Source organism: Pteropus medius, unplaced genomic scaffold (genome assembly GCF_902729225.1).
Source record: "Pteropus medius unplaced genomic scaffold, Ma_sr-lr_union100, whole genome shotgun sequence".
Taxonomy (NCBI): domain Eukaryota; kingdom Metazoa; phylum Chordata; class Mammalia; order Chiroptera; family Pteropodidae; genus Pteropus; species Pteropus medius.
The window spans coordinates 11,838,376-11,851,134 of NW_024345601.1; the positions used below are offsets into that span (position 1 = coordinate 11,838,376).

A 12,759-nucleotide genomic window follows, 5' to 3' on the forward strand; every position below is an offset into this window, starting at 1 on the left:
AAAGTAAAAGAAAAAGAAAAAAAGACCCTGTAACTAATGTGAAGGAAAATGCCTAACAATGAAATTAATGCCGATTGCAAATGTAACTTTCAAGATGCACACAGCCCAGTAACCCCTCAAAGAACAGATAATACAATCTGACTGCTTTCGAAAATGTCAAATGTACCTGCAAGAAATAGCTATGTAAATTGCCAGGGCAAGCTCTATACTAAGAGTCCAAAGTTAATTTTTAAAATCTAAGTCATTGATCCCATCCCTCTCAATTTTGTTCAAATCAGAACTTTACTTCGCTCACTTTTTAAACAACCATGTGTTCACACCTGCAGAGGCAGTTCTTCAGCCTGACTCTGCAACAGGATAACGGCACCAGGTTCCTAGGTACACACCTCAGGTCTGTGCAACCTGGGCATGTTACTTAACATTTTTGTGCCTCATTTGCATCATCTAAGAATGAGATTATAATAGCACGTAACTTATAGGTTTGTTGAGAACTATTCCCAACACATGGTTAGTACCACGTCATGCCATTGTTAGGTATTATGAGTAATGGTCATGCATGACCTTTGTATGACTTCATGAATACACTGAGATAGGTATCACCATCTGCTCACATCATGGATAAGTAGACTGCACTTTTCAGATGTTGTAACACGCCAACGTTACAGAGCATATCAGGCAAGACATAGCATCAGATCTGCCCCTTGGCACTACCTGAAACAAACCGAAGATTAAGAACAAAAGCATCCATGTCAAATAACTGAAGAGGCACTGAAGACTTACAAAGGTCTTCTTAACGACTCTCATAATTTTTAAAGTGTTATTATTCTGACATTCCACAGTACATATGAATAGAACAATTTAACAGACTAAAATATGGGGACTAGAACAATAAACAGTCTATGTTTGCTACTGGCTGGCTCAAACCACTCTCTACTTATTTGCGACTTCTTGTCCATATTGTTTTTATTAGTTTTACATGTTTAGGAGGCACTTGACAAAAGCAAGGAAGAGCAAGTGAGCACAACTGAATTATAGTCTTTTAGAGGTTACATTTATGTCACACATCTTATTCCTTGGTAGTTTAGCTATAGAGCATACAGGAAATGGAGCACTATTGCTGTCCTAAAGAACAGCAAGTGACCTCACAAAGCCCACCTACTCAAGGTCTTACCCACGAGTAGTGACTGAGCTTTAGGGATTCCAACATACTGAGGTGGCTAAAGACAACTGATTTAATTTACATCAACATAGCTATGAACATGTTCAATGCATAGAAATTTTGACTGGGCATGTTAGATGGAAAGAGAGGGAGGAAAAATACAGAAAGGATCAGTGTCCCTTCTTGGGACACTGTATTAGACTGACTGCAAAAATAGCTCCAATCTCTACTTCTTCAGCTTTCTACATCCTTCGCAATATGACTGCAGCTCTTTTCAACAAAAGATTGAGTTTACATCCCCAACTTAATCTGGGCTGATTTTGTGATTTTGTGATTTTGCTTTGACAGAGAAGTTAGGCTGCATAAATTCTGAGTCTTGGCTTCAAGGGGCTTCATGTATTTCTGCATACTCTCTTGGACCATGTGATCACCATGAGAAGCCTGGACTAAGCTGCTGGATGATGAAGAGACCATGTGGAGAAAATCCCAGGGCCCCAGCTGATGTCATCCTAGACCAGTCAGCCTCCAGTAACACAGAAGCAAGTGAGCATGTTCAGCCAAGTTCAGCAGAGACACCTCCTCCCAATCTACAGCTGACCACAGATGTGCTCAGCGTGACCCCAGCCAGGACCACAAGAGCCACCCAGCCAAACCCATTAACTTGTGAACAATAATAAAAGCTTATTGTTTTAAAGTATTGAACTTTGAGGTGGTTTTTATGCAGCAACAGATAACTGACACACTTTTTCAATTCCTATGCTGAGGATGTGAGGCTTCTCGGACTAATGAGCTCCTTCAGGTAAACACTTACCAAACTAGGTCCCTTAAAATACTTCCGTGAAGTGTTAATAGGCTTTACAAGGCCAGGGGGTGTGGGGAGAAGGTGATCAAATAAATGTGGGAAATGTTCTAGCTGCTAGACACTGCTATGTGTCACAGTACATGGCACATGGTACTTGATCGATAATTATTGAATGATATGAAAAAAGCGTGCCATTACTTCTCCCAGTAAAGGCAGTAAGACTGAGGCACATTCAGGAGCTCTGTATGTTCTGATGCACATAAACCCACCGAAGATTCTGAGGATTATCAGAACACACCAAAAAAAGTCACCTTTTAATGTTAACTCCAACACGTCTAAATTTTAGTCAAGGCATTAGTTTACAATCTTAAACATAGCACACCTGCTAATTATCATTCAATATCCATTTTCTTCTTATTCATCAGTAAGACAGCCTCAAGTGTGCTTACCTAAAGAATATACTGTTAGGCTCTCTTGCAGCTGGGTATGACCGTGTGACCCAGTATTGACCAGTGAAATATAAATGGAAGTGTTGTATGGAATATCCAGAAAGTCTGCAGAAATTGAGGAAGCTCCCTCAACTAAGAGGGCTCCTTTCTTATAACTCCTTTCTGCTACACATCTGGACTGTGGGTATGATGGCCGAAACTTAACTGGCTCCAAGTGACCTTGAAAATGGAAGCTACATGATTAAGACAGTGGGACAGAATGAAAGAAACCTGGGCTCCTGATCATACTGTGAAATCATGGCATGCCTAGCACTGAATTTCTTTTCCATGAACTTCTATCTTAAGTCACTGTTCTTTTTTTACATTTTTCTGTTATAAACTGTCAAAACTAATCCTGACACATCAAACAAATAGGGCTTTTCAGAACACACTCTTATGAATCCCTTACCTTATATCCTAGACTTCTCATTAGTACCATAAAGCCGATTTTGAAAAAAAAATTTTTTTCTACAGAAAAGAAAGTATTACCTTTATTTAGATATACAGAAACGGTGACCTAATTTGCTATTCTCCAGTAACACACACTTATAAACACCCACCTTGCTTGTGGGGCTTTACTTGATTATAATAATCATTTCCTGATGAAGAACAGAAAGGCAACTATTAGAAAGTGAAACTGCCAAGTGAAGTATATCTGTGTACTTATGCTCTGCCCCCGCTTCTGTATCATTCAGTGAAAGAAAACATACCTGGCTTCCCATTTGGACTTTTCCTTGTGGCTCCTCTTTAAACATCCAATTATAAAGAAATTTATTTGTTTAGACTTCTTCCTTGGGGAAATCCAGAAATTAAATTGCTTTGCCAACAAGGCCAGGAAAACAAATCATTTGTGTTGCGGCTGAGCCATAAGGCTCAAATCATAAACACAAGCAGAGCCTGCACAGCTTTGTTCTCACAAAGCCATTTGGGAGAAGATTTTCATGGCAGCAGCTGAAATGTTTCTACCAAAACAACACCTACACTTTGCTAGAGTTATTTTCAGAGGAGAAGGTTTCCCCTACTGCTGTTTAAATTGTTAAAATGTGTAGTCAAAAGCAAAAGCTCGCTTAAGCCTGAGGCTGCAGCCCGGCATGAGAACACAGTGGCCACTTCTTGGCTGGAGGACCTCGGGCAGCTCATGTAACCTCACTGACCTCAGGTCCTCACCATAAGTGGGAACCTCAGCACCTCAGAGACATCCCCGAGAACTAACAGGAGAATGCATGCTAAGCACCATAGTTATAGGATAAGTATTCAAAACAACGAAAGCTGTATTAATTCTTATCAAATTTTATGCTAAATATCGTGAATACCTTGGCGAATAATGATATAAGAACTTATGGGTGAGCCGTATGTAAAGATACCACGTTAACAGTACTAATGTACTTAAAAGTCCATATGTCGAAGCCGTAGAACCTCATTTTACCTCAGACCACTTATGCGGCTTCTTCTCCACTCTGTAGGACAGGGTCATGGACAGGAAGTTGTAAAAACTCTCTATAGCTAAAACCAGACATCATAAAGTCTATTTACTGGAACGTCTATATCCAATTCATTAATAATGATAGCTGTTGAGCATTCACCAGGTACCAGGCACCAAGCGATCCACTTCTCATGGGTTAATCATTTATATCTCACAATTATACACCCGGAGGTGCGTCATGGACTCTGTAATGTAATGAACAGATCCCACTTCGGAGCTGGAGAACTTATTTCCCTGCTCTTGCAAGTGCTGCAGGGAGATTGCAGAAAGCTGCCCCACCCAAGATCAAGAACCCCTTCCCCAGTCAACATCAGAGAATAAAGGCCCAACCTGTTACCTGGGGGGTTACTAAGGCTCCTGTCAAGACTGCATCAAAAAAAATAAATAAAATAAAAAATAGACTGTATCACAGCTCAACTCCTTCTGCCCAATCTCAAATCCTTCCTTCCCCTTCAATAAGTGTTGATCTTAAGAGACAGCATAGGTTCTGTAATTACATTCATTTTTTTTTTTCAGATGAAAAAAGTAAGTCTCAGAGAGGTTAAGAAACCTGTCCAGAGTCACACAGCCAATGAGTGGTATGATTGGGATTGGGACCCAAACATTCTGATGCCAGAGCCTAGGCCCTAAATCACTCTGTACTACTGCTCAGTCAAGTTTGCATTTTTATATCCAATAAAATAAACTGGGTAACCTGGCTGTTGTCCTCACAGTAGACTGTAAGAAGCAAATTAGAAGGAGAGAAAAGAGCTGCAAGAGAAGGCAGCCTCAGTAAACTGTTACCAGACAATCAGAAAACAGAAGCTACTCTAGATCTTTCAAACCAAAGGACCGGTGAGAGTGATGGAATGTCTGAGAGGTCATAGAGGGAACAGAGAAGCACCCGAGAGACTAGCGATCCTGAAAAGCTGCTAGTTTGCATACGCAGGAGGGTTAATGGAAGAGAGTGATGTAATCAGAGAACAAAGACTTGGGCCAACTAGATGATATTAGAACAACAACACTGCTATAAAGAAAGGAGAAGCCAGGTGAGAGCAGAAGCAATGAAAGAAACACAGCTCTTTCTAGAGATACCAAAGAAAGCAGAGTGAGGCAGGGAGAGGCAGCCTTCTGTCTCCCCGCAGACACCAAGGGGCAAAGGAGCCTGGGAAAGGTAGCTACCTGTATCACAGACCAGATCTAAGAATAAGTCTGTGTTTGAGCGGCCCTAATGTACAGCTGACCAACGGACAATGAGGAAGTATAAACACTCCAAAAATAAAATACAAGAATTAATAAAGCATATCTGTGAAGACTTAGTTTAATGGCAAGTGGTCCTATACACTCCAGCAGTCCCTAAGCAAACAAAACAACAGTAATAACACCTTTCACTTAGATAGCTCTTACAGGCACAGTGCTATGTTACTGCACAGTTCGACTGCTAATATCTAAAGGGATGAGGCTGAGAAGTTTTGGTTATTCTGTTTAGTAAATCAGGGAATATATGCTATATTCTAAAAGTATTTCCATCATAAAATATAGTGAATTTATTTGATAGAGTTTAGTAGAATTTTATGATCAAAATTTTACTTATATAGAAAAAACTGTTGCCCACCCTTGTCAGCTAAATAAGGTGTCAATGTAGCTTCGATTCTGGAAGACTAGATCTGCCTTCACAATTTTATCTGTTGTTTGACAAAGTAGGAGCTAGAACACAAATTCTTGCTCCCTTCTCAGAAGTCCTCTGCTGACTTCACTGATGCAGCAGAAATTCTTGGGAGTAGGAGGGGGCAGAGGAGAGAAAAACTGAAAACAAAAATGCATTACCAAGAATCTCCTGTCAGTGCTGGTTTTGGCAACACAGATACTAAAACTGGAACGATACAAAGATTGGCCTGGCCACTGTGCAAGGATGACATACAAACTCATAAAGCATTCCATATATTGCTTTACTTTTCTAATGTTCACAGGTCTGATAAGCAAAATGACTTACCAACTGAGGCTACTTCTCGCTTCAAACCCCATCCCCAACTTTTCCTCCAAGGAGAAAATAAAGAAAGGTTCTCCAGTCACAGTATTCAGCAACCAACTCAATGTTTAATTATCTACTTTACCCTTCCAAAGACATTTAATACACATTTTTTAAGTTATATTATATATAGTTCCTTCAGAAGGAATGTGATTGTTCACATATAAAGATTATAAATAATTTCAGTTCCTTCAATGCTGCCCACCCCGACAAAGCTTTAACGTAATAAAACCCAAATGGCTTGAGATAGGATCTGGATTCAAGGCTCAGCTTTGCTTCTAGCTAGCTGTGTAGATTTAGGCTGGACAATTAACCTCTCTGGGCCTCTGTTTCCTCATTTCCAACATGATGCAACTAGAACTAGCTGATGCCCACAATTCTTTCGGTCCTGAAATGATTCTACAGAAAGATAATAAAAGTCCTGCGTAGAATCAGATGAACTTTTTCTCACTTCGACATGGCCCAGACATCTATCTGAGAGATTCCTTATCAGAATTAAAAGTACAGTCTGTGGCTGTGGCATAAAGTTTGACCTCATTCCTTGCTCTCGGTTGACTGTGATCTCACCTAGCAATTCTCAAGCTGGCTCCTAGGTTATTCTGATTGCAAAGAGAGCCTTACTCTCCCTCCCTGTACCTACATTCTCTGCCATGTAACCTTGTAGTGCCCTCCCACTCTGGAATGAGACCCTTGACTTTCTTTGGTAAACAAGATATTAGCCAACATGATACAAGCAAACGCTTGCAGACAGCTTGAAGATGCACTGTTGGGCTTGCTCTCATTCTTGCTCCTTTATCACGGCCACGAGAACACACTAGGTCTAGCATGCTTGGGGATGAGAGACACATATAACTGAGACAAGTCACCTCAGTCCTCCTAGCTAAAGCCATCCTAGATCAGCCAACAGCCAGCTGAGCTCCCAGACATGTAAACAAATTCAGCTAAGATTAGAAGAATCTGCCTGCCCAACTCACAGCTGACCAGAGACACCTGAGTGAGATAAGCTAAAATAAGCTAAGCCCCGATCAAGATGAGCTGAATCCCCCAAACTTGTAAGCTAAATGTGTTTTTGTATTATTGTATTCCAATAATAGTTATTTGTTATGCAGTATTATTGTGGCACTAGGTAACTGATACACATTTCTTGGAATAGTCGCCCTCAGCCAGATAATGACTATTTCCAGGAAAAAGTTTCCTTAGTGTTGAAACAAGTTTGGGATACACTGCATGCCTTAAGTTTATCTTAGAAGTTCATAACACATATTAATACTTTTACGGCTCTAAGAAGTCCCGCAGTAAAGAAATCTACTTAAATTTGTCTAACTCGTGTTACCCCCAGCCTATTTTACCACAGAACCCCGAGTACGATTCACTAACAAATTCTCCTCTAGGCTTAGGTCCCACGTCTAGGTTGAGTATCTAACTTCTTGCTAGTTAGCTATGCATCTCATTGTCTCTTCCAAGACAGTTACCGGGCCCTTCGAAAACAAACAAAATAAACGAAAACCTTAAAAGTACTTTGAAATCATGACAGCTTATATATTTTTTTAATAACCAAAGTCTAATTAGAAACGAAGGGGAATGTTCCACAAATATCTGAAACCCAGACATTGCCTTAGTCTAATTTCAACTTTCTCAGCTACTAAAAGCCTAACAAAAACCTAACGCTAACCTTGCCATTTCCTCCTTAACATTCTTCAGAGGCTCTCACAATGCCTTGGTTCATAAGCCTTGGATAATCAAGGCCCTGATTCCTTATCCATTTCCTCTCCCACCACTCTTTCTCCCCGCTGTCTCCCTCTTCCTAGTCTCCTCCCACCCTTAGGTATACACGCTACCCATGCTGAAGAACTTCCAGCTCCATCAAATGGGCCATGAGCTAGCGCTCTGAGACTCTACAGTGTCTGGTTCTATTTCACGTGACCTTGATTTATGTAGCTTTGCGATAATATAATTACATTAATACAGTCTCACATTCATTTGACTCAATGTTAAAATTCTTCAAGAATTGTAGCTTTGAAGTTGGCTGGGTGGAGAGAACGCTAAACTCTGTTTACAGAGTGGCCACAGGGTGGCGCCGTCTTAGCTTCTAAAGGGAAATACCCATCTTGAATTATGGAAATTCTGAATTTGCAAGGACTTCAGAAACACAACTCACATAAAATGTGACCTCTAGAACATAGAGTTTCTTGTGCTAGGAACTCCCTTAACCACACAGAAGCCCCCAACATACAGAGTTCATCCAGCTAACTTCAATCAATCTGTCATGTGTCAGTTGAGATAGTACTTCTTCCTGGAAACTTTGCCTGAAATCCCCAAGAATAGGTTGTGAGGCCCTCCACTGTAAATGCGTGTTATTTGGTCTCCTTCCTGGGGGAGGGATCCTAGCTTATTCTATCTTAGATCCAGAGCCCAATATAGTGCCTGGTTTACAACAGATGATCAATAAATATCAGATGGTTTCTTATGTGGGTGGGTGGGTAGATGGGTGGAGGGAAAAATGAACAAGCAGGTTGGGCCACTGAATACAGCATGACTGATTTTTGCGGTATATTCTCTCCTTATCCTCTTCCCCACCCAACCTCAGGAAAAGACAGTTATAAATATTAGGCAACAGCAGAAGAAAAAACACAAGAAAAAAAAGAACCTTGATCATCATAACAGCTAGATAAGAGTGATCATTATGAGTTTAGAATTAATGTGGTGAGGGCACTACGTTAATTTTTGAGGTAAGGGCACTTTTCAAAAATATAAAAGACAATGAGGAAAAAAAGTAGGACACAGCAGAGTATCCTTCTTCTGCTCATCACAGAAAATGCGCTAACGATACATCTTTTTTTTTTTAAGATAAACATTTTAACCAATTATTTTTGAAAGTGAAGGACTCACTCCAAGAACTGCTATGCAGTGAATGTGACCTCTTCAATGTAGCAAAAATGTAGGAAAGACTTTCTTTAGAGCTCCATGGGGTCAGATTCTCTGCTTCCCAACACAAAACTCACTGGAGAAATATTTTTGTTTCTCATTCATTTTCACCCTGGACACCAAGTTCACTGTCTCTGTTACCCCATGAGTTGTCTTCTTTAATGGGGGTAGAAATGTATGCAAACACACAGATAAGACATTTTAAAACCAAAAAAAGCCTTGTCGCCAATGTTTCTTCTCACATTACTTTTGACCCCAGGCCAAACACCCAATATACCTCTTGCACTTTTAGTTAGGACTAGGAAAATAGTTCTGCCACTGATTTAAACATCCTGCCAACTGACTCCGTGCCATAGCCTTAGGGAATGTCACATGGATGATCTTTTGGCTGTGTATGTGTACTGCCTTGTTCTCTAGGCTTTAATTTTACTTGAACTTTCTTTTGACCCCTTAGACACTATATTTGAAAACAAGGCTGTGCCATAATTTCACAAGCTAGAAAAATCTGTAATGATTTTCTATGGATTGTTTTTACCCTAAAGTTAAGCAAAGACATGATCTGCCACTGTTGTTTTCAGGTTCCTTTGTGCTGTATTTCCCTACTGTCTCAATTCCTTTAAGCCCCACCTAAACATATAAATAAGAACCTGGCCGTGTAGTTGTGTCATCCACAAACCACATCAGAACCTGCAGTAGAAGCAGGTTCTCCCAAATCTCAACCTGAAAGAAGGGGTAACAGCCCCGATTCCCAGAGTTGGTTCTCCCAAATCTCAACCTGAAAGAAGGGGTAACAGCCCCGATTCCTGGAGCAGCTCTGTCCTTTGGGAGCTTGTTAAACTTCCAAGAATTCATTTTGACCTCCTACAACCTATTTTTCTGCATGCATTCTTTCAAAAGACATCTGCATCCCCTGGGAAGAGAAGTGATACCAAATAAAACAAAAAGCAAACTTCAGAGGGGCTTCTCAAGTAAATGCTCTCAAATAAAGAGTAGTTTCTTCCCTTTGTTCTTCCCTTTCTCTTGTTAAGCACCCTACAAAGTTAAATCTCTTAAGGTTATCGATTCTCTTTATTTATAAAAAGCACCCACCAAGTAACCAAATCAAGATCCCTTTTGCAGAAGGGAGCCCGGGGCAGCCGTTTCCCAGAGACCAGGAACCACTGCCACCAGGACTCCCACAAGGCACCCCGTGTCTCTTGCCAATGCAGTTCCTTAATTGGCCATGAATAGTTACAGTCAGCTCCAGCAATTTCTGCCCCCTGTACAGTATAATCTCCTAAAACATCAGCTGAGAGTTGAGGGGCCAAATTTTTAAATAGCATACAATTAATAATCGTAGTACTAATGAAAGAATTACCAAACTGCTATGTGAATTCTGCAGCCCAAAGTGGAAGCTCGGCTAAATGAAGCAAAACTATTCTTCCCCCTATCTCTTTATAAATGTTCCATTTAGTAATGGAAATTTCTGGGACTTGATAATGAAGAATGTGAGCATGTAGTATTTCAGGTTGTATTCATTTATTCGACATACATTGAGCACCATCTCTGGACATAAAGATGAAAATTACTGACAGTTGATCTCAAGGAAGTCACAATTCCACTCAAAAAAGAAACTTCTCATGGAATTTGTTCATGATCATTCACTCAAGAATGATCACTGAGTATCTGTCACTATTCTAGGTGCTGAGGATGCCACAGTGAACAATACAGACAGAAATCCCTACTTCCATGGAACTTCCATTCTGGAGGGATATACTGACAACACACAGGTGAGTAAATGGTCTGGATACTAGAGGATACTAAAGGCTATAAAGGAAAAGGCTGAAGTAGGGAAGGGGGCCGGGAGTATAAGTCAGGGTGGTGGCAACGTGAAATAACTAGGAGTGTAAAGGAAGTCCCCAGCTGGCAAAGATTTGAAGGAGGTGAGGGAACACGTCCTACACATACTGGGAGGGAGAGCTTTCCAGGCCAAGGGAGAACATGCAAAGGCCCTGAGGGAGGCAAGCCTAGCGTGTGTGAGGAGCGGCAGTTGGCAAAGGGGCTAGCATGGAGTGAACAAGGGAGAGTAGGAACAGATGGAGTCAGAAATAAAGAGGAAGGGATGATGCCAAGCCCTGAAGGCCCTGTGAGGGCTTTGGCTTATGCTTGGAACGAGGTGGGAAGCCACTGCAGACTAGGAGCAGGGCAACATGACCTGACATTTTAGAAGGATCACTTGGGCTACTGTGTTGAGGACAGACTGTAGGTGGGCTGGGACAGATGCAGGGAGACCAGCTAGAAGGCTGCTGCAGAATCCAGTCTGGTGACTGGACCAGAAGGCAGTGATGCAGAGAATATGAACCAGTTACTTTTGGGATCTGTTTTGAATATAGAACAAATAGAATTTACTGATGAACTGTTTGTCAGTATTTGAAGTAGAGGTTTTTTTTTCTTCCTACTTAAAATGCCCAGTAAAACTCCAAATTTTTGTTAATTTTGTTAATTATGGGCCTATTTAATCCAGCAGGTTCTGATGATGCGCTAATTTACATCCCCGGCCTTTTTCTTCCAACTGATCCCGAGTTACCTGCCATTGCTTCTAAGATATTTCATTCCTCTGGCCCACTCAACCTGAGCATGACCATCCATCCCCAACCTTGGTAGTGGTGACTATGGAACTAATTTTCCATTCACCCACGTTCAATATCCCTGTTTCTTATTCCTCCCTCTTGCCCACTATAAATCCAGACGTAAAATCCATGAGTTCTTCCTCTGACCCCCATTTTGTACACTTATCCCCCTCTCGGTTTCAATCGCCACCCCTCTGGTGCCAGCCACTACAACCTCCCAGGCAGTCTCACTGGCTCTAACCACTTCTTCATCAAAACCACCTTGCCAACTGCCATAGAAATAATGTTCTGAAAGCTCAGGTTTTATGATGTGACTTCCCCTGCTTTCAAGTATTCAGTCCTTACACCCTGGCCTCCAAGGGTCTCACCTAATGGCTTGTCACAGCTCTTCACTCTCTAAACTCTCATCCCTACCCCACAGGCATTCACTGCCTCTGGAGTGTGAAAGGGCATTCTTGCTTTTCATTCTCTCACTTTTACTGTCACACATGGGGCTTTCCCAGCCTATATTACCTTCTCTCTCTCCCTTCTGTGCAACCTTTCCTAAATCTACTCATCCATAGAGACTCAGTTAGAATTCTGTCCCCTCTTTAGAAACACCCCTGACTATTCTAGCCCCTACTGAGATCCTACTATAGCCCTTTTCATCTGACTCTTTCATTAGGACCTCATGGCGCAGGCGCAGGCGCAGGAGCAGGCCATATTTTCTGGGTAGGTATAAACTTCAAGGTCATATACCAACTTGTATTCATTTTTACACCCTTAACTGATATATATATATAGAGAGAGAGAGTATTCAAAATGTATTTACTGAATTAAGTTATTTCAGGGAAATAAATTAACTGAAACATATTGCTCTCCGTCTTAGTCTTAATCTCTGAAAGTGGGGAATTGAAAAATGCTAGAATTCAAAGGATAAAGAACCTCTGAGTAAAACAGTCTCAGTCATTTCTTACTCTACCTTACTGTTTCTCTTCTACCGTTTTGATTCTTCCACCAACTTTGTTTTTAGATAGTGCGCCACGGAACTGAACAGAAAGTTATAGCTGGGGTTATCTCATAAAGATTATGCTGACAAGCACATCATAACCTAAATTGTAATCTAACTGATCTTTGACTTACAGTCAAACAAGATACTGGCTTCGTGGGAGAGTAAACAGGAATGGAATGAGCAGTTCTAGCCCCACAGTCACAAAGTTTGGCCATCACTAAGACCTCCGGTTAGGGAACTGAGGCCACATCTCAGAAATTACTGCATACCCTCCACCAGTATGTTCTTAATGAT

At 41.1% G+C, this 12,759-nt stretch overlaps 1 protein-coding gene and 1 non-coding gene across 2 annotated transcripts in view; one reads left to right on the forward strand and one right to left on the reverse strand.

The window, feature by feature from the left end:
• Positions 1–12,759, reverse strand: part of PLCB4 (phospholipase C beta 4) — a 376,819-nt gene that overhangs the window by 298,354 nt on the left and 65,706 nt on the right. The window lies entirely within an intron of this gene.
• Positions 5,755–5,858, forward strand: LOC120612085 (U6 spliceosomal RNA). Its single transcript, XR_005655349.1, has one exon. It is a non-coding gene; the product is annotated as a U6 spliceosomal RNA (small nuclear RNA).